Genomic DNA, 23,790 nt, shown 5'->3' with positions numbered 1-23,790 from the left:
CCGTATGTTCGGTACTAGAATCGGTCGATCATGAAGACGTATGACTACATCAACCGTGTTGTCATAACGCTTCCGCTTACGGTCTACGAGGGTACATGGAAAACACTCTCCCCTCTCGTTGCTATGCATCACCATGATCTTGCGTGTGCGTAGGATTTTTTTTTGAAATTACTACGTTCCCCTACAAAAACAGTCGAAGCATATGTGGACGACGTGGTCATCAAGACAAAACACGTCGAAACACTAGTCGACGAACTTCGCCTCACCTTCGAAAACCTCCGGACATATAAAATACGGCTTAATCCAGAGAAATGTGTCTTCGGCATTTGATAACCCACAAGTATAGGGGATCGCAACAGTTTTCGAGGGTAGCGTATTCAACCCAAATTTATTGATTCGACACAAGGGGAGCCAAAGAATATTCTCAAGTATTAGTGATACGTCCATTTTGCATCATGCTTTTATATCGATATTTATTGCATTATGGGCTGTTATTACAAATTATGTCACAATACTTATGCCTATTCTCTCTTATTTTACAAGGTTTACATGAAGAGGGAGAATGCTGGCAGCTGGAATTCTGGGCTGGAAAAGGAGCAAATATTAGAGACCTATTCTGCACAACTCCAAAAGTCCTGAAACTCCGCAAAAGTTATTTTCGGAAATAATAAAAAATACTAAGCGGAAGAAATACCAGAGGGGGCCCACACCCTGGCCACGAGGGTGGGGGCGCGCCCTACCCCCCTGGGCGCACCCCCCTGCCTCGTAGGCCCCCTGGTGGCCCTCCGGTGTCCATCTTCTGCTATATGAAGTCTTTCGTCCGAAGAAAAATCATAAGCAAGCTTTTGGGACGAGACTCCGCCGCCACGAGGCGGAACCTTGGCAGAACCAATCTAGGGCTCTGGCAGAGCTGTTCTGCTGGGGACACTTCCCTCCGGAGGGGGAAATCATCTCCATCGTCATCACCAACGCTCCTCTCATTGGGAGAGGGCCAATCTCCATCAACATCTTCACCAGCAACATCTCCTCTCAAACCCTAGTTCATCTCTTGTATCCAATTCTTGTCTCATAGTCTGGGATTGGTACCTGTAGGTTGCTAGTAGTGTTGATTACTCCTTGTTGTTGATGCTAGTTGGTTTATTTGGTGGCAGATCATATGTTCAGATCCTTTATGCATATTAATACTCCTCTGATTATGAACATGAATATGCTTTGTGAGTAGTTACGTTTGTTCCTGAGGACATGGGAGAAGTCTTGCTATTAGTAGTCATGTGAATTTGGTATTCGTTCGATATTTTGATGAGATGTATGTTGTCTCTCCTCTAGTGGTGTTATGTGAACGTCGAATACATGACACTTCACCATTATTTGGGCCTAGAGATAGGCATTGGGAAGTAATAAGTAGATGATGGGTTGCTAGAGTGACAGAAGCTTAAACCCTAGTTTATGCGTTGCTTCGTAAGGGGCTGATTTGGATCCATATGTTTCATGCTATGGTTAGGTTTACCTTAATACTTCTTTTGTAGTTGCGAATGCTTGCAATAGGGGTTAATCATAAGTGGGATGCTTGTGAAAGTAAGGACAGCACCCAAACATCCTTCTTTTGTAGTTGCGGATGCTTGCAATATGGGTTAATCATAAGAGTTTGTCCAGGTTTGTCCTTTGCTACAAAAAGGATTGGGCCACCTTGCTGCACTTTATTTACTTTTGTTACTTGTTGCTCGTTACAAATTATCTTATCAAAAAACTATTTGTTACCTATAATTTCAGTGCTTGCAGAGAATACCTTGCTGAAAACCGCTTATCATTTCCTTCTGCTCCTCGTTGGGTTCGACACTCTTACTTATCGAAAGGACTACGATAGATCCCCTATACTTGTGGGTCATCAAGACTCTTTTCTGGTGCCGTTGCCGGGGAGTGAAGCGCCTTTGGTAGGTGGAATTTGGTAAGGAACAGTTTATATAGTGTGCTGAAATTTACTGTCACTTGTTACTATGGAAAGTAATCCTCTGAGGGGCTTGTTCGGGGTATCTTCACCCCGACCAGTATAGCAAAGAGTTGCTCCTCAACCTACTGAACCTACTGAAAATGAAAATGTCTACTTTGAAATTCCTTCGGGTATGGTAGAAAAACTGCTAGCTAATCCTTTTGTAGGAGATGGAACATTACATCCTGATGAGCACCTAATATATGTGGATGAAGTTTGTGGATTATTTAAGCCTGCAGGTATGCCCGATGATGTTATTAAGAAGAAGGTCTTCCCTTTATCTTTGAAGGGAGATGCATTGACATGGTATAGGCTATGTGATGATATGGGGTCATGGAACTACAAACGATTGAAATTGGAATTTCATCAGAAGTTTTATCCTATGCATCTTGTTCATCGTGATCGTAATTATAGATATAATTTTTGGCCTCGCGAAGGAGAAAGCATCGCTCAAGCTTGGGGGAGGCTTAAATCAATGTTATATTCATGCCCCAATCATGAGCTCTCAAGAGAAATGATTATTCAAAAAATTTATGCTCGACTTTCTGATAACAATCGCACCATGCTCGATACTTCTTGTGCTGGCTCTTTTATGATGAAGACTATTGAATTCAAATGGGATTTATTGGAAAGAATTAAACGCAACTCTGAAGATTGGGACCTCGACGAAGGTAAGGAGTCAGGTATGACACCTAAGTTTGATTGTGTTAAATCTTTTATGGATACCGATGTTTTCCGTAAATTTAGCACTAAATATGGACTTGACTCTGAGATAGTAGCTTCTTTCTGTGAATCTTTTGCTACTCATGTTGATCTCCCTAAGGAGAAGTGGTTTAAATATCATCCTCCCATAGAAGTAAAAGTAGCTGCACCTATTAAAGTTGAAGAAAAGACTATCACTTACAATGATCATATTGTTCCTACTGCTTATGTTGAGAAACCACCTTTTCCTGTTAGGAAAAGATCATGCTAAAGCTTCAACTGTGGTTCGTAAAAGCAATATTAGAACTTATACACCTTCTAAGAAAGTTAAAGTTGAACCTAATATTGCTATTGTTAAAGATTTCTTCGCTGATAATATTGATGGGCATGTTATTTATTTCTGTGATGAAACTGCTAGAATTGCTAAACCTTGTGCTAAAGATAAACATAGACCTGTGGTAGGCATGCCTGTTATTTCCATTAAAATAGGAGATCATTGTTATCATGGCTTATGTGACATGGGTGCTAGTGCTAGTGCAATACCTATTGACTTATACAAAGAAATTATGCATGATATCACACCTGCTGAGTTAGAAGAAATTGAGGTCACAATTAAACTTGCCAATAGAGATACTATATCACCAATGGGAATTGTTAGAGATGTTGAAGTCTTGTGTGGGAAAACTAAATATCCTGCTGATTTTCTTGTTCTTGGTTCCCCACAAGATAGCTTTTGTCCCATTATTTTTGGTAGACCCTTCTTAAACACTGTTAATGCTAAGATAGACTGTGAAAAGGATGTTGTTACTATTGGTCTAGGTGATATGTCTCATGAGATTAATTTCTCTAAATTTCGTAGACAACACCGTGAAGAGGAATTACCTAGTAAAGATGAAATTATCGGTCTTGCTTCTATTGCCGTGCCTCCTAGTGATCCTTTAGAACAATATTTTTGCTAGACCATGAAAATGAGATGTTTATGAATGAAAGAAGGGGAATAGATGAAGTGTTCTTTAAACAAGGACATATTCTGAAAAACAACTTGCCTGTTGAAATCTTAGGGGATCCTCCTCCAGCCAAGGGTGATCCTGTGTTTGAGCTTAAACCATTGCCTGATACTCTTAAATATGCTTACCTTGATGAGAAGAAGATATATCCTATTATTATTAGTGCTAACCTTTCAGAGAAGGAGGAAGAAAAATTATTGAAAACTCTGAAGAAGCACCGTGCTGCTATTGGTTATACTCTTGATGATCTTAAGGGCATTAGTCCCACTCTATGTCAACATAAAATAAATTTGGAGAAAGATGCCAAACCAGTTATTGATCATCAACGACGGCTGAATCTTAAGATGAAAGAAGTGGTAAGGAAAGAAATACTAAAGCTCCTTGAGGCAGGTATAATTTATCCCGTTGCTGATAGTGAGTGGGTAAGTCCTGTCCATTGTGTTCCTAAGAAGGGAGGTATTACTGTTGTTCCTAATGATAAAGATGAATTGATTCCGCAAAGAATTATTACAGGTTATAGGATGGTAATTGATTTCCGCAAATTAAATAAAGCTACTAAAAAATATCATTACCCCTTACCTTTTATTGATCAAATGCTAGAAAGATTATCCAAACATACACATTTTTGCTTTCTAGATGGTTATTCTGGTTTCTCTCAAATACCTGTGTCAGCTGATGATCAAGCTAAGACCACTTTTACTTGCCCTTTCGGTACTTTTGCTTATAGACATATGCCTTTTGGTTTATGTAATGCACCTGCTACTTTTCAAAGATGCATGATGGCTATATTCTCTGACTTTTGTGAAAAGATTTGTGAGGTTTTCATGGACGATTTCTCCGTTTATGGATCCTCTTTTGATGATTGCTTGAGCAACCTTGATCGAGTTTTGCAGAGATGTGAAGAAACTAATCTTGTCTTGAATTGGGAAAAGTGCCACTTTATGGTTAACGAAGGTATTGTCTTGGGGCATAAAATTTCTGAAAAAGGTATCGAAGTTGATAAAGCTAAAGTTGATGCTATTGAAAAGATGCCTTGTCCCAAGGACATCAAAGGTATAAGAAGTTTCCTTGGTCATGCCGGGTTTTATAGGAGGTTCATTAAGGACTTCTCAAAAATCTCTCGGCCTCTGACTAATCTATTTCAAAAAGATATACCATTTGTCTTTGATGATGATTGTGTAGAAGCATTTGAAATACTTAAGAAAGCATTGATCTCTGCACCTATTGTTCAGCCACCTGATTGGAATTTACCTTTTGAAATTATGTGTGATGCTAGTGATTATGCTGTAGGTGCTGTTCTAGGGCAAAGAGTTGATAAGAAATTAAATGTTATTCAATATGCTAGTAAAACTCTAGACAATGCCCAGAGAAATTATGCTACTACTGAAAAAGAATTCTTAGCAGTTGTATTTGCTTGTGATAAGTTCAGACCTTATATTGTTGATTCTAAAGTAACTATTCACACTGATCATGCTGCTATTAAATACCTTATGGAAAAGAAAGATGCTAAACCTAGACTTATTAGATGGGTTCTCTTGCTACAAGAATTTGATTTGCATATTACTGATAGAAAGGGAGCTGAGAACCCCGTTGCAGACAACTTGTCTAGGTTAAAAAATGTTCTTGATGACCCACTACCTATTGATGATAGCTTTCCTGATGAACAATTAAATGTCATAAATGCTTCTCGTACTGCTCCATGGTATGCTGATTATGCTAATTACATTGTTGCTAAATTCATACCACCTAGTTTCACATACCAGCAAAAGAAAAAGTTTTTCTATGATTTGAGACATTACTTTTGGGACGACCCACATCTTTATAAAGAAGGAGTAGATGGTGTTATTAGACGTTGTGTACCTGAGCATGAACAGGAACAGATCCTACGCAAGTGTCACTCTGAGGCTTATGGAGGGCACCACGCTGGAGATAGAACTGCACATAAGGTATTGCAATCCGGTTTTTATTGGCCTACTCTCTTCAAGGATGCCCGTAAGTTTGTCTTATCTTGTGATGAATGTCAAAGAATTGGTAATATTAGTAGCCATCAAGAAATGCCTATGAATTATTCACTTGTTATTGAACCATTTGATGTTTGGGGCTTTGATTATATGGGACCGTTTCCTGCCTCTAATGGATATACACATATTTTAGTTGCTGTTGATTACGTTACTAAGTGGGTAGAAGCTATTCCAACTAGTAGTGCTGATCATAACACCTCTATTAAGATGCTTAAAGAAGTTATTTTTCCGAGGTTTGGAGTTCCTAGATATTTAATGACTGATGGTGGTTCACATTTTATTCATGGTGCTTTCCGTAAAATGCTTGCCAAGTATGATGTTAATCATAGAATTGCATCTCCATATCACCCACAGTCTAGTGGTCAAGTAGAATTGAGTAACAGAGAACTCAAATTAATTTTGCAAAAGACTGTTAATAGATCTAGAAAGAATTGGTCCAAGAAACTTGATGATGCATTATGGGCCTATAGAACTGCATATAAAAATCCTATGGGTATGTCTCCGTATAAAATGGTTTATGGAAAAGCATGTCACTTACCTCTTGAATTAGAACATAAGGCTTATTGGGCTATTAAAGAGCTCAATTATGATTTCAAACTTGCCGGTAAGAAGAGGTTGTTTGACATTAGCTCACTTGATGAATGGAGAACCCAAGCCTATGAGAATGCCAAGTTGTTTAAAGAAAAAGTTAAAAGATGGCATGACAAAAGAATACGAAAGCGTGAGTTTAATGTAGGTGATTATGTATTGCTATACAACTCTCGTTTAAGATTTTTTGCAGGAAAACTTCTCTCTAAATGGGAAGGTCCTTACGTTGTCGAGGAGGTCTATCGTTCCGGTGCCATAAAAATCAACAACTTCGAAGGCACAAATCCGAAGGTGGTGAACGGTCAGAGAATCAAACATGATATCTCAGGTAATCCTATACATGTTGAAACCAATGTTATTAAAACCGTCACCCTGGAGGAATATATAAGAGACACTTTCCAGAACGTTTCAGACTCCGAAAAGGAATAGGTATGTGGTACGGTAAGTAAACCGACTCCAAAACAGTTCTAATGGCAATTTTTCTCCGTTTTGGACTATTTAGAAAAATAGAAAAATAAGAAGCAGTCCGGGAAGGACACGAGGGCTCCACGAGGGTGGAGGGCGTGCCCTACCCCCCCGGGCGCGCCCCCTGCCTCGTGGACACCTCGTGTGCTCTTCGGACTCCGTTTTCTTGCACGATACGTATTTTGGTCGGTGAAAATTCATTATATAATCTCCCGAAGGTTTTGACTCCTGTATCACGCAATTGTCCTCTATTCTTGTTTCGAGCTGTTTTTCTGACAGATCTAGATCATCATGACGTCTCCAAGTGCCCCCAAGGACATGTTCTTCGAGAAGGTCATCAACCCCTACCTCGCGGAGGTGCTGCAGCACCCTCAAACCATTGAGATGCATGAAGGGGTGCTGCACATCCGCGATGTTGAGGGACCAAGGAGGACCGGAGGCATGGAGGCGAGGCTCGAGGCAATGGAGCAACAAATTTTCAAGTGCCAGGAGAAGGTGGAGTGTGGACTTGACTCCAATCACATGATGATCGCGGAGTTCACCAACAACCACAAGCTGGATGCCAAGGACATTGGGGAGGCCATCTTCAAGCTCCACGAGAAAATCGAGCACCTCCAAGCCCAAATCTATGACGTGCAAAACCAAAACTGTGAGCATGAATATAGATTCAAGAGGATGAGTTTGGCTGCAGATTTAAGGATCCCGGAGACTCGATCATCCTTCTATGATGGTGAGCCTATGCCTTGGAAGATGGACGACAAGCCTGCATCATCAACAACCCCTACACCAGCAAAGGAGACATAATCACATGGGTATGGGCACTCCCCTTGACAACTGCCAAGCTTGGGGGAGGTGCCCCGGTATCGTATCACCATCACACTCCTATCTTTACCGTTTTTCTTAGTTCGATCCTTTTAGTAGTATCTTGATCTAGTAAAATAAAGTTTATGGTATGATCTAGTTTTGAGTTTTGCTTTATGATCCCTCTATGTAATCGAGTCCGTGAGCTATATATAATAAAGATTAGTGTTGAGTCAAGGGCTTGATTATTTTGCTATGATCTTGAGTGAATAAAAGAAAAGAGAAAGGAATAAAAAGAAACAAAGAGATTATATTGACCTTATGGAGAGTAATGACTTCACATAGAAAGAGTATGATGATTAAAAGTTGTTGAGAGTTAACAAACATAGCTTTGGTCATTGTTGCAATTAATAGGAAGTAATAAAGAAATAGAGGTTTCACATATAAATAAACTATCTTGGACATCTTTTATGATTGGGAGCACTCATTAAAATATGACATGCTAAAGAGTTGATGTTGGACAAGGAAGACAACGTAATGGGTTATGTTTTCTTATATCTGAGATAAAGTATATTGTCATGGATCTTCCAACATGTTGAGCTTGTCTTTCCCCCTCATGCTAGCCAAATTCTTTGCACCAAGTAGAGATACTACTTGTGCTTCCAAATTCCCTTAAACCCAGTTTTGCCATGAGAGTCCACCATATCTACCTATGGATTGAGTAAGATCCTTCAAGTAAGTTGTCATCGGTGCAAGCAATAAAAATTGCTCTCTAAATATGTATGATTGATTAGTGTGGAGGAAATATGCTTTATGCGATGTGATGTGGAAGAAATAAAAGCGACGAACTGCATAATAAAGGTTCATATCACAAGTGGCAATATAAAGTGACGTTCTTTCGCATTAAGATTTTATGCATCCAACCATAAAAGCGCATGGCAACCTCTGCTTCCCTCTACGAAGGGCCTATCTTTTATTATTATCTTCTACCTTATGCAAGAGTCATGGTGATCTTCACCTTTTCTTTTTACATTTTATCCTTTGGCAAGCACAGTGTGTTGGAAAGATCTTGATATATATATCTAATTGGATGTAGGTTAGCATGAACTATTATTGTTGACATTACCCTTGAGGTAAAAGGTTGGGAGGCGAAACTATAAGCCCCTATCTTTCTCTGTGTCCGATTAAAACTCCATAACCACAAGTATTGCATGAGTGTTAGCAATTGTGAAAGACTAAATGATAGTTGAGTATGTGGACTTGCTGATAAGCTCTGACATAGACTCTTTCTGACGTTATGATAAATTGCAATTGCTTCAATGACTGAGATTATAGTTTGTTGGTTCTCAATAAAGTTTCTGATTCATACTTTGCATTGAGAATAGATTATTACTTGAGCATAAGAAATCATATGACAATATCTATATATGTTGCTGTTATAAGATTAATCAAGATGCCCTCATGTACGTATTTTATTTTATCGACACCTCTACCTCTAAACATGTGGACATATTTATCGTTATCGGCTTCCGCTTGAGGACAAGCGAGGTCTAAGCTTGGGGGAGTTGATACGTCCATTTTGCATCATGCTTTTATATCGATATTTATTGCATTATGTGCTGTTATTACACATTATGTCACAATACTTATGCCTATTCTCTCTTATTTTACAAGGTTTACATGAAGAGGGAGAATGCCGGCAGCTGGAATTTTGGGCTGGAAAAGGAGCAAATATTAGAGACCTATTCTGCACAAATCCAAAAGTCCTGAAACTCCACGAAAGTTATTTTTGGAAATAATAAAAAATACTGAGCGGAAGAAATACCAGAGGGGGCCCACACCCTGGCCACGAGGGTGGGGGGCACGCCCCTGCCTCGTGGGCCCCCTGGTGGCCCTCCGGTGTCCATCTTCTGCTATATGAAGTCTTTCGTTCGAAGAAAAATCATAAGCAAGCTTTCGGGATGAGACTCCGCCGCCACGAGGCGGAACCTTGGCGGAACCAATCTAGGGCTCTGGCAGAGCTGTTCTGCCGGGGAGACTTCCCTCCAGGAGGGGGAAATCATCGCCATCATCATCACCAACGTTCCTCTCATCGGGAGAGGGCCAATCTCCATCAACATCTTCACCAGCACCATCTCCTCTCAAACCCTAGTTCATCTCTTGTATCCAATTCTTGTCTCATAGTCTGGGATTGGTACCTGTAGGTTGCTAGTAGTGTTGATTACTCCTTGTAGTTGATGCTAGTTGGTTTATTTGGTGGCAGATCATATGTTCAGATCCTTTATGCATATTAATACTCCTCTGATTATGAACATGAATATGCTTTGTGAGTAGTTACGTTTGTTCCTGAGGACATGGGAGAAGTCTTGCTATTAGTAGTCATGTGAATTTGGTATTCGTTCGATATTTTGATGAGATGTATGCTGTCTCTCCTCTAGTGGTTTTATGTGAACGTCGACTACATGACACTTCACCATTATTTGGGCCTAGAGGAAGGCATTGTGAAGTAATTAGTAGATGATGGGTTGCTAGAGTGACTGAAGCTTAAACCCTAGTTTACGCGTTGCTTCGTAAGGGGCTGATTTGGATCCATATGTTTCATGCTATGGTTAGGTTTACCTTAATACTTCTTTTGTAGTCGCGGATGCTTGCAATAGGGGTTAATCATAAGTGGGATGCTTGTCCAAGTAAGGACAGCACCCAAACACCGGTCCACCCACATATCGAATTATCAAAGTACCGAACGCGAATCATATGAACGTGATAAAACTAGCTTGACGATAATTCCCATGTGTCCTCGGGAGCGCTTTTCTCTATATAAGAGTTTGTCCAGGTTTGTCCTTTGCTACAAAAAGGATTGGGCCACCTTGCTGCACTTTATTTACTTTTGTTACTTGTTGCTCGTTACAAATTATCTTATCACAAAACTATCTGTTACCTATAATTTCAGTGCTTGCAGAGAATACCTTGCTGAAAACCGCTTATCATTTCCTTCTGCTCCTCGTTGGGTTCGACACTCTTACTTATCGAAAGGACTACGATAGGTCCCCTATACTTGTGGGTCGTCAATTAGCAGCTGAGTTGTCAATTCAACCACACCTGAAAGACTTAATATGTGCAGCAAAGTATTTAGTAGCAAAGTAGTATGGAAGTAACGATAACAGTGGCAAAAGTAACAGTAGCAGCTTTGTAGTAATTGTAACAGTGGCAACGGGAAAGTAACTAAGAAAAGATCAATATGTGCAAAGCTCGTAGGCATTGGATCACTGATGGATAAGTATGTCGGATGCGATTCCTCATGCAACAGTTATAACATAGGGTGACACATAACTAGCTCCAGTTCATCAATGTAATGCAGGCATGTATTCCGAATATATTCATACGTGCTTAAGGAAAAGAATTTGCATGACATCTTTTATCCTACCCTCCCGTGGCAGCGGGGTCCTATTGGAAACTAAGGGATATTAAGGCCTCCTTTTAATAGAGTACCGGACCAAAGCATTAACACTTAGTGAATACATGAACTCCTCAAACTACGGTTATCACCGGGAGTGGTCCTGATGATTGTCACTTCGGGGTTACCGGATCATAACACATAGTAGGTGACTATAGACTTGCAAGATAGGATCAAGAACTCACATATATTCATGAAAACATAATAGGTTCAGATCAGAAATCATGGCACTCGGGCCCTAGTGACAAGCATTAAGCATAGACAATTCATAGCAACATCAATCTCAGAACATAATGGATACTAGGGTTCAAACCTTAACAAAACTAACTCGATTACATGATAAATCTCATCCAACCCATCACCGTCCAGCAAGCCTATGATGGAATTACTCACGCACGGCGGTGAGCATCATGAAATTGGTGATGGAGGATGGTTGATGATGACGACGGCGACGGATTCCCCTCTCCGGAGCCCCGAACGGACTCCAGATCAGCCTTCCCGAGAGAGATTAGGGCTTGGCGGCGGCTCTGTATCATAAAACATGATGAATCCTTCTCTCTGATTTTTTCTCCCCAAATGTGAATATATAGAGTTGGAGTTGAGGTCGGTGGAGCCTCAGGGGGCCACGAGGCAGGGGGGCACGCCCCAGGGGGTGGGCGCACCCTCCACCCTCGTGGACAGGGTGTGGGCCCCCTGGTGTTGATTCTTTCGCCGGTATTTTTTATTAATTCCAAAAATATTCTCCGTGAAGTTTCAGGTCATTTCGGGAACTTTTAGTTCTGCCCAAAAATAACACCATGGCAATTCTACTGAAAACAGCGTCCGTCCGGGTTAGTTCCATTCAAATCATGCAAGTTAGAGTCCAAAACAAGGGCAAACGTGTTTGGAAAAGTAGATACGTTGGAGACGTATCAACTCCCCCAAGCTTAAACCTTTGCTTGTCCTCAAGCAATTCAGTTGACAAACTGAAAGTGATAAAGAAAAACTTTTACAAACTCTGTTTGCTCTTGTTGTTGTAAATATGTAAAGCCAACATTCAAGTTTTCAGCAAAGATTATGAACTAACCATATTCACATTAACACTTAGGTCTCATGTTTACTCATATCAATGGCATAATCAACTAGCGAGCAATAATAATAAATCTCGGATGACAACACTTTCTCAAAACAATCATAATATGATATAACAAGATGGTATCTTGCTAGCCCTTTCTGAGACCGCAAAACATAAATACAGAGCACCTCTGAAGATCAAGGACTGACTAGACATTGTAATTCATGGTAAAAGAGATCCAGTCATAGTCATACTCAATATAAACTAATAGTAATGCATGCAAATGACAGCGGTGCTCTCCAACTGGTGCTTTTTAGTAAGAGGATGATGATTCACCATAAAAGTAAATAGATAGGCCCTTCGCAGAGGGAAGCAGGGATTTGTACAGGTGCCAGAGCTCGATTTTTGAAATAAAGATAAATAATATTTTGAGTGGCATACTTTCATTGTCAAAGTAACAATCAAGATATCTCGATATCTTCCATGCTACACACATTATAGGCGGTTCCCAAGCAGAATGGTAAAGTTTATACTCCCCCACCACCAACAAGCATCAATCCATGGCTTGCCCAAAACGACGGGTGCCTCCAACTAACAACAGTGCTGGGGGAGTTTTGTTTGCAATTATTTTGATTTGGTTTGAGCATGGGACTGGGCATCCCGGTGACCGGCCATTTTCTCGTGAGTGAGGAGCGGAGTCCACTCCTCGTGAGAATAACCCACCTAGCATGGAAGATATAGACAACCCTAGTTGATACATGAGCTATTCGAGCATACAAAAAAGAATTTCATTTGAAGGTTTAGAGTTTGGCACATACAAATTTACTTGGAACGGCAGGTAATTACCGCATATAGGAAGGTATGGTCGACTCATATGGAATAACTTTGGGGTTTATGGAAGTGGATGCACAAGCAGTATTCCCGCTTAGTACAAGTGAAGGCTAGAAAGAGACTGGGAAGCGACCAACTAAAGAGCGACAACAGTCATGAACATGAAGGAAATATGCCCTAGAGGAAATAATAAAGTTATTATTTATTTCCTTATATCATGATAAATGTTTATTATTCATGCTAGAATTGTATTAACCGGAAACATAATACTTGTGTGAATACATAGACAAACAAAGTGTCACTAGCATGCCTCTACTTTACTAGCTCGTTGATCAAAGATGGTTATGTTTCCTAGCCATTGACATGAGTTGTCATTTGATTAACGGGATCACATCATTAGGAGAATGATGTGATTGACTTGACCCATTCCGTTAGCTTAGCACACGATCGTTGAGTATTCTGCTATTGCTTTCTTAATGACTTATACATGTTCCTATGACTATGAGATTATGCAACTCCCGTTTACCGGAGGAACACTTTGTGTGCTACCAAACGTCACAACGTAACTGGGTGATTATAAAGGTGCTCTACAGGTGTCTCCAAAGGTACTTGTTGGGTTGGCGTATTTCGAGATTTGTCACTCCGATTGTCGGAGAGGTATCTCTAGGCCCATTCAGTAATGCACATCACTATAAGCCTTGCAAGTATTGCAAACTAATGAGTTAGTTGCGGGATGATGTATTACAGAACGAGTAAAGATACTTGCCGGTAACGAGATTGAACTAGGTATTGTGATACCGACGATCGAATCTGGGGCAAGTAACATACCGATGACAAAGGGAACAACGTATGTTGTTATGCGGTCTGACCGATAAAGGTCTTCGTAGAATATGTGGGAGCCAATATGAACATCTAGGTTCCGCTATTGGTTATTGACCGGAGACGTGTCTCGGTCATGTCTTTTTAATTGGATTTTTTTTCAAACTTTTAGTTTTATTTGAGGAGGGTATTTAAATTTTTCTTTTAAAGAACCCACCCTCTCAAAAACTTTCTTTTATGGCAAGTGTTTTATTTGGATTCACCCAAGACTTGATTTTGGTCTTGGAGGTTTTTCCCTTTTATTTTGGACTCAAAACCAAATGCCTTTCACTTTGGTAAATTTCCTTTTGGAAAATTATTTAAATAGCCCTATGGCATTTTGAAGTGATCTTCTCCTCTTTTCAAATATTCCTCTTGCCATGACCCAAGTGGAAATCCACTGCCATAGCCCTTTCCCCATCTTTGGATCATGATTCACATCAAATCCAGCAAGTTGAACCTCTCCATATAATTATTTTCCATTTATTTCTTATCAAAAACAATTCCTGCCTTCTATCTTGATCCTTGGAGGTTTTCAAAGGAGCTACCCTTTCTGCTTTGAATTTTGCCTCCAAACCAATTCCCCTAGCTAGTCCTTTGAACCCTCAACCAAGATCCATGAAGATGCACTGGTCTTCAGTTCAAATTTTTCAAACTATACTTGCTGCAAGTTTGGACCAGGTTTGCCAAATTTGATGAAATTCATTCAAATCCTTCTCCTAAAAATCTGAGTAAAATCAGGCAGCCTCTGGGTGCATTGAGAGGTCACCTCACCAAGCCCCAGCTCCAGAATTTTTTTTCTGCTTACCAAATCATTTCATCGAGCACTTACTGGGCACTGTTTCTATAATGTTCAGTCAAATTCAGTTAACAGTGTCTGAAACCACTGTCGTTTCTTCAGTGTCCGTTGTCGATCTCGCCAGTGCACCAGCGTCGCCGTGCTTCCTGTCCCCTCCCCCTTGTCCTCTACACCGCACGAGCGCCTAGAAGGTTGCGGGCATCGGCGACGAGCTGGAGAAGGTGCGCCGCCCCGTGACCGACGGCAGCGGCGGCTTTGCGGCCGCGAGAGAGGAGCGCAGCGTGGACGGCGCCACCCAGCGCCGCCCAAGCCACCGGAGGCCGCCGCGTGGTCTTCCACTCTCGAGTGCGCGCTGCCACCCTCGTCGTGAACCGGTAGGTGCAGAGCGCGCTCTCTGCCGCCGCCGTGCCCGTACGGCCACCCCGTCGAGGACTGGCGCCATTACGCCAAGACCGACCGAGATTAGCGGGGGAACGGCACCAGTACACCTCACTGATGCTGCCTGGCCACTTAAGCTCCCTGCCAAGCCCTTGCCTCGCCGTAATTGCTCGCCGGAGCGATCCCGTTCATGGTCACCCCCTCGATCCGCCTATAAATAGAGGCCCCGAGCTCCAACTCCAACCCACACCACCTCTGCACTCCACCTAGAACACGCCTAGCCACTGGTAGAGCCACGGGAGAGCTTTCTTCCCCAACTTCGGCCGCCGCGACCCGCCACGGGATCCAACTCGATTCGCTCCCGTGCGTGCACCTCTAACCCCCAACTCTTGCCAGTAGCTCTCTTTTGCATCCACTCTCCTGACCCGCGCTTCAATTCGGAGTTTGCAGCACCCACCGGAGTTCTCCACCATCACCCAAGCCGCCGTCCGCCGGAGAAAGTGTCGCCGTCGACGTGGTGCTCTCCGTTGGTCGAGTCCACCACCCACCGACGTGGAAGGACACGCTGAAGCTCTTGGTACACGCCGATCTCCCTGCCTCGCCGTGGTTCGACGCCGGCGACCACCGCAGTCTTCGGGCGCCGGCGAACTTTTTAAACCTGACATGTGGACCCCCCCCTGTCAGCCTCTATTCTCTTCTCCCTCGAAACGTTTTCCGTTGGCGCCTTCGGGCAAGTACGTTTTCTCTGTGGGCTGGCGCGTTTCTTTCCGAAGCGTTTTCTGTTTTCTCAGTTAAGTCCCTGGTTCTTTTCTGTTTCATCACAGATTAGTCCCTGGACAAAAACCCTTATAACTTTTTTTAATAAAAAGTGATTTTTGAGTGATTCTTTTTCTGACAGTCTTATATTTTTGTCTAGTTTTTTATGGTATTTATTTGAAAAAAGTTTGGGACAACTTTTATGCATGCGTTGATTTTCACGTTAGTATACGTTTTCGCTATACTGTAGGTTCCGGAAGAGGTGACGGAGCCGCAAACTTCGCCGAGCTAGACTCCGACTTCTCTGAACCAGGCAAGAATGTTTGAACCTTTGATATGATGGGTGTTTTGCATGTTTGCTTGAATGGTTTGTGCATGGCATATGAGTATCGGTGAGCATCTCGTTGCATGTAAGGCAACTATCCATGTGCTCCAAAGTTACTGTGATCTCTGATGAGAGATGGCCTAGTCATGTGGTGACATGAAAGGCAGTAAGGTGGTATTGTTGTAGCATGCCAGCCTTACGTTATCCGATCAACTCCGACGTTAACGTGGACTGAGTCACGTTATCGTTCTTCCCCTTTTTCGTGCCGCCACATGTTTTCTGCCAAGAATACGGTTTAGTAAGTTGGTAACCTCTTTCCGTGTACACACCAAATAGAGGGGCCAGGATGAGGGTTCCATGGCCCTCGATTAAAGCCAGTCATCCGGTTAGGGGGCATGGGTGTTTCCGGTTGGGACCGAGAGGGGGGCACCCCTTAGAGCGCGCGTATATAAATTTGATCCCATGCTACGCGAGGTTGTAGCCTCCCCGTCTCAAAGTTTATCTTGAACGTTGCCGAGGGTGATTCCTGGCTTCGGAATGTTGAATGGGTGTGTACTGGTTAGATGTGTTTCTTCCAAAACACCTTAAACGGAACTAGTCCCCGTGACTACTGAAATCCGTTGGCTGTGGTTAAAGTATAAACTCTGCAGAGTCAAATCCTTCCAAGTCATCGTATCTATGGTCAAGGACCATGGCCAGTATATCCGTATCTATGTCAATCCTCGTGGTGTTATCCCCGGTGAACAAAACTTGAGTGGTAAACCCTATTAATTGTTATTCCTGTGGATGGACTAACCTTTTATTTACCTCGTACTTGAAATGATGCATATTCTGGAACTACTGAATTATTAAGTTATGATATAAGCCCTTTATGTGATGTCGCTTCAGACGTCCGACTGTGGCACTCTTGTTATTTACTTTTAATATAAGCCCTTTATGTGATGTCGCTTCAGACGTCCGACTGTGGCATGCACCGTTGTTTATTCTTTCAATATAAGCCCTTTATGTGATGTCGCTCAGACGTCCGACTGTGGCATGCACTGTCATTTATATTCGATTATAAGCCCTTTATGTGGTGTCGCCTTGACGCCTGACTACGGCATTGTTATTCTTGTATTTTCCTCTCGAGGAGTCATTCACACACTCGTTTGGCCCTCAGTATTTATTTTGGGATTTCGGGAGGATTACCGCCCGACTTCTCGTTATTCTCCCCATGCATGATTATTCCGTTGTCTGAGTGCACTTGTTATTCTGTTCATATGCATCATGTTACATTTGTTATATCTTATGTCCGAACTGTCTTGCGAGTACTTTCATAGTACTCACCTGGCTTGTTGATTTGGCCAGATGTTAACGAAGGCGATCTCATGGATGTGAAGAGTTTGATAGTGAGTCCGACGCCTAGAGGAATCCCAGTCAGTCCCGTGCGATCCTGGATATTGGTCACTTGTATCATATACGCTTCCGCCACCCGCAATAAGTCTCCTCGAGCCTCACTCCGACGCTCGAAGAGCTGTTAGTTTTCAGGAGTCATATCACCCACTTCGCTGTGATATATCCACTACCTCTTTTATCGTGAGTCAGTAGATTTGCCACCCCATCCGCCTTTATGTGTTATTGGCGTATTTGTAATAAATTGTTGAGCAGTCCCCGCTCAACTTTGTATTATATTCAGTACTCCTGGTATTTTCTTCTGTGATCAAGATTTTGTCTACCAGTAAGAAGGAATTCTTCTCTACTGGTCCGTAAAAGGGATCAGTCTCTCAATAAATATTTTTATTGGAAAACCGGTCGTGACAAGCTTGGTACCAGAGCCAGGCTGACTATAGGAATCCACTAGGTGCGCTCGCTAATCGGTTATTAGCGTCTTTTGTGCTTTTTCAGCATTTTGCAATTGTAGCTAATTTTTCTGTTGGTCATCATAAATTTATGACATGACTACTCAGAATTTTTGCCTACTTTTGTAGATGGCTGGCAGCAGCTGCGAGACTCGGGTGTTCACTAACGTGCCCGAGGGGTTTGTCAAACTCCTCGTCTCCATCACCAAGCTCGCGATCGGGCCAGCAACTCGTCCGGAGTTCATGCTTTATCAGCACAAGCTCAGCGACGACGTGTCAATGCACCAGGCCGTGGTGCAATTCAAAGGAGGACATTCTGCGTCTCGCCACTTCCGTTTTGTGGGAAGGGCCATGCCTACGGAGAGGCATGCCATGCAGATGGCTGCCCGTGAGGCGATAGCTCGCCTTCGGGACATTCTTCCTATGATGAAGACTCGTCGCTACCGCTACCTCCCATGCCATGTGCCATATACTTGTCACTATGCATTCGCCTGCCATAGGGGAGAGCGAGATGAAGCCATCGAGATGGTTGTGGAGTATCTCAAGGCTCTGGAGGAGTCTTTCGACAACCTCGTGGACGATCTTGTGGCTGCCCGCATGGACTTAGTCCGGGGCGGTCCTGCCAGCAGGAAGGAGCTTCTCCACACGGCACTGCCTCTGACATTCGTCTCATCCTCAGCATCTTATGCACCGGCCATTTTGGCCACTGCTCGCCGTCTGCCTACCACTGAGGAGTTCGATCAAGTCATCGCTCCTACTCCAGTCAGAGCTGCACCGCCTGCCGCACCCGCACTGCCGCCTGTCGCTCCCACGCCATCACCGCAGCGCAGTGCTACGCGCCAGGAGCCTACCAGGGAGGAGGTGGAGGTTGATTCTCCTGCACCGCTGAGTCTTGCCCTCGGCAGGGGAAAGGACATCGTCACCATCTCCGACTGAGTGCGCCGAGTAGCCGCACGTTATGTCTGCATGTGTGTTATGTTTTATGTGCTTATGCTTGTTGTAGTTGTGTACGCCGCTTTCCAGAGAGCTGTGCTAGCTTTAATAACATGTCAGGAATGTGTACGCACATCCTGAGTGCTGTATCGTACGTTTGCGTTGCGCGTGTAAGATTTGTGTTTAAGCAGTCATTTCTCCGAGCGAAATCGTTTATGTTTTCTTGAAAAATCTTGAGGTCTTTTAAATTTTTTGCCTTTGCAAGATTTTCCTTGTGTCACACAGTTCTTCTTATGAGTTTTGCTAAATAATACCCCAGAGTGGAAAATGTCTCGTCCGTGGACTCGTTCCATGCCCAATCAGCCAGAAGAATTTTATGGGACACAGACCAGCAACAACTTCACTCAGGGACAGTCTAGTCAACAGGACAGCGAAGCGGCCTTATCTCAAGTATGCTGTCTCTTTGAACAAAGCCAGCAACAGCACCAAGAGATGATGAATCACGTCATCAATATGGGAAACCACCGCGAGCCCTATCACCCACACTCAAAGTTGTCCGAATTACAGAAGACTCGCCCTCCAACTTTTGCTCATACCGATAGGCCACTTGAAGCCGATGATTGGCTTCGTGATATCGAAAGGAAGCTAATTATTGCGCAGTGTTCAGATCATGAGAAGGTGCTTTATGCACCCCACTACCTTACTGGAGCAGCTGCAGCATGGTGGGAAAACTTCCTACACATGCACCCCAGTGAACACAACCTCATCTGGGAGGAGTTCAAGGAAGGCTTTCATGGGGCACACATCCCCAGGAGCATCATAAAAATCAAGAAGAGAGAATTTGATGACCTCAAGCAGAGAGGCATGTCAGTGACAGAATACAACGGTCAGTTTACCCAGCTATCTCGTTATGCCTACGATGAGCATATGACTGAGAACAAGAGGATGGAGAAATTCTTGGACGGCCTGGCACCGGCGTTAAGATGCCAACTAGTCGTGCACACTTTCCCGGATTTTAAAACTCTGGTTGACAAGGCCATTACCTTGGAGAATGAGCGCCGTAGCCTGGAGGATATCCGTAAACGAAAGAGGGACAAGACGACTCTTGCTCGCAACAACCGAAGGAGGACTGAGGTCCCGAGGACTGAAGCAAGGAAATCCATGACTACTGATCTAAAGCCAACCAGGCAGTTCCATTCAAGGGACAAGGACTTCACGTACTGTCCAGGGGTCACTTGCTACGCTTGTGGTGAAGAGGGGCACTATGCCAAATAGTGCCCAAAGCCGAGGAACGCGCCCCCAAGCCAAACAATGGTGGGAACAATCCAGCCCCCAAGCGCAACAATTTCAACCCCAACAACAACCACAGGAAGGGTCACCTGAACCATGTGACCAGGGAAGAAGCGCAGAATGCCCCAGACATCGTGCTCGGTACGTTCCCTGTCAACACAGTACCTGCCACGGTTTTGTTTGATTCTGGAGCTTCCCATTCGTTCGTTTCGAAGAGTTTTGTTTTGAAACATGGTTTTCCGATGCTTCCCTTGGAAAAATCTATGATCATAAAGTCCCCCGGAAATAAGTAGATCGCTCAGAGTTACTGCCAAGGAGTGATCATTGAGTTCGAAGGACTAAAGTTCCAAGCTAATCTCATCGTGTTGGAAAATAAAGGACCGGATGTCATCCTAGGGATGGATTGGCTGACCACCAACAAAGGATTCATTGACTATTTTAATCGGACTGTGATTCTCACTCACCATCACGGCAAGACAATAAAGGTCACCGCTCAAGAAAGACCACGTTCACGGCAACCAAAATTGAACAAAGTGGACATTTCAGAATTGAGAAAAGTTCCAGTGGTATGCGAGTTTCCAGACGTATTCCCTGAAGAACTACCAGGCATGCCACCAGACCGAGAGATAGAGTTCTGCATTGAGCTAGCACCTGGCACCACTCCCATCTATAAGAAACCTTATAGAATGGCACCCTCAGAATTGGTAGAGTTGAAGAAGCAGATAAAGGAATTATTGGACAAAGGTTTTATTCGAGCCAGCTCCTCACCATGGGGTTCACCAGTGCTGTTCGCCAAGAAAAAGGATGGGACACTAAGATTGTGTATAGACTATCGAGCTCTCAACATGGTCACCGTCAAAAACAAATATCCGATGCCACGGATAAATGATTTATTCGACCAGCTCGCACAAGCCAAGGTGTTCTCAAAGATTGATTTGAGATCAGGATATCACCAACTGAAAGTACGGACAGAAGATATCCCTAAGACAGCATTCACTTCCAGATATGGGTTATATGAGTTCACAGTAATGCCATTTGGATTAACGAACGCCCCCGCATATTTCGTCCACCTCATGAACAAAGTGTTCATGAAATTTATGGACAAATTTGTTGTGGTGTTCATTGACGATATTCTGGTTTACTCAAGGACACCAGAAGAGCATGCTGAGCATCTCAGAATTGTTTTGGGAGAATTAAGGAAACATCAGTTGTACGCCAAATTTAGCAAGTGTGAATTTTGGCTAAGGAAAGTTGGTTTCCTAGGCCACATATTAACCCAAGAAGGCGTGGCCGTAGACCCATAGAAAGTCAAAGCCATACTTGACTGGAAGCCACCAGCCAACGTGACAGATGTGCGAAGTTTCCTTGGAATGGCTATATATTACCGGAGATTTATTGAAGGATTCTCCACTGTGGCAAAACCAATGACACAGTTGCTCAAGAAGGACAAGAAGTTTGTATGGACGGAAGCATGCGAGAAAAGCTTCCAAGAGCTCAAGAAGAAACTAACGACCGCACCGGTCTTAACTGTGCCAGACATCCACAAGAATTTTGTAGTATATTGTGACGCATCCAGGAAGGGCCTCGGATGTGTGCTGATGCAGGATGGCAAAGTTGTCGCGTATGCTTCCAGGCAACTACGGAAGCATGAGGAAAATTATCCAACTAATGACTTGGAGCTAGCAGCGGTCATCCATGCACTCAAGGAATGGAGGCACTTTCTGCTGGGAAATCGTTGTGAAATATATACGGACCATAAGAGCCTTAAATATATTTTCACGCAGCCAGAGCTAAATTTACGCCAACGACGCTGGTTGGAATTGGTCAAGGACTATGATGTCGGCATTCACTACCATCCAGGGAAAGCTAATGTAGTGGCAGATGCTCTTAGTCGGAACCCAGCCCAGACAACGACAGTCCGCAAAACATGAAGCCTGAGTTTCAGCAGGAGTTCGCTAGACTCAACATGGTGTTAGTCTCTGAGGGCACCGTATCGAATCTGGAGATACATCCCACCCTCGTGGAACAAATCAAGAAGGCTCAGCAAGGGCACCCCAGCATCGAAGGAATAAAGAGGAAAATGAGCCTTGGCAAGGCTTCAGAGTTCGTCACGGACAGTGAAGGAATATTATGGTACGGGGACAGACTTTGCGTACCGAACATTGAGGAACTCAAGCAACAAATCCTAACCGAGAGCCACACCGCTCCATACTCGATCCACCCTGGAGGGACCAAAATGTACAAAGACATTCAGGAGAGATTTTGGTGGCACGGTATGAAAAGGGATATAACCGCATTTATTGCTTGTTGCGATTCATGCCAGCGCATCAAAGCCGAGCATCAAAAGCCAGCATGGCTACTCCAGCCAAACAGGATACCGGAGTGGAAATGGGATGAGATTGGAATGGACTTCATCGTCGGACTACCTCGATCACAACGCGGTAATGATGCCATATGGGTCATCACAGATAGGCTAACCAAGGTAGCCCATTTCATTCCCGTAAAGACGACCTACTCCACACAAAGGCTAGCCAAGCTATATCTCTCTCGTATAGTTTGTTTGCATGGGGTCCCAAAAACTATAATATCCGACCGAGGCACTCAATTTGTCTCAAAATTTTGGGATCACTTACAACAAGCTCTGGGCACGCAACTAGCATTCAGTACAGCGTACCACCCTCAGACTGATGGGCAAACAGAACGCGTAAACCAAATCTTAGAGGATACGCTGAGAGCGTGTGTGCTCACCTATGGGTCCAGTTGGGAAGAAAGTTTGCCGTACGTCGAGTTTGCTTACAACAACAGTTACCAAGCCAGCTTACAAATGGTACCCTTCGAAGCATTGTACGGACAAAGGTGTCGTACCCCACTGAATTGGTCAGAAACAGGTGACAGTCTTATCTTCGGCCCAGACATGCTCAAGGAGACCGAGGAGAAGGTTAAACAGATCAGGGACAGACTCAAGACAGCTCAGAGCCGACACAAGAGCTACTAAGATCAAAAGCATCGTGAGGTCAGCTTTGAACCCGGAGATTCCGTATACCTACGAGTGTCTCCCATGAGGGGCCTGCAACGGTTCAAAATTAAGGGGAAGCTAGCCCCGAGATTTATTGGACCATTCTGTGTGATTGCACAAAGAGGCACGGTTCCATGATGTATTCCACGTCTCGCAATTGAGAAAATGCATGAGTAACCCGGAAAAGCATGTGTCTCATGAGAGCATTGATGTGCAACCAGATCTCACCTACAGAGAACGGCCAGTAAAGATATTGGAAGAATCTGAACGGAGGACCCGACGGAAAACAACTAAATTTTTAAAAGTTCAGTGGAGCAACCACACTGAGGATGAAGCTACCTGGGAAAGGGAAGATTTTCTTCGGGCAGAATATCCATATCTATTTGAGGATCAGCAGAAATCTCGAGGACGAGATTTTTCCTAAGGGGGTAGGTGTTGTGACACCCAAAATTTTTAATTGGATTTTTTTCAAACTTTTAGTTTTATTTGAGGAGGGTATTTAAATTTTTCTTTTAAAGAACCCACCCTCTCAAAAACTTTCTTTTATGGCAAGTGTTTTATTTGGATTCACCCAAGACTTGATTTTGGTCTTGGAGGTTTTTCCCTTTTATTTTGGACTCAAAACCAAATGCCTTTCACTTTGGTAAATTTCCTTTTGGAAAATTATTTAAATAGCCCTATGGCATT

The sequence above is a fragment of the Triticum aestivum genome, chromosome 4D (genome assembly GCF_018294505.1).
Source record: "Triticum aestivum cultivar Chinese Spring chromosome 4D, IWGSC CS RefSeq v2.1, whole genome shotgun sequence".
NCBI lineage: Eukaryota > Viridiplantae > Streptophyta > Magnoliopsida > Poales > Poaceae > Triticum > Triticum aestivum.
The sequence above is the reverse complement of the archived record's forward strand: the minus strand, read 5'-3'. Positions refer to the sequence as shown.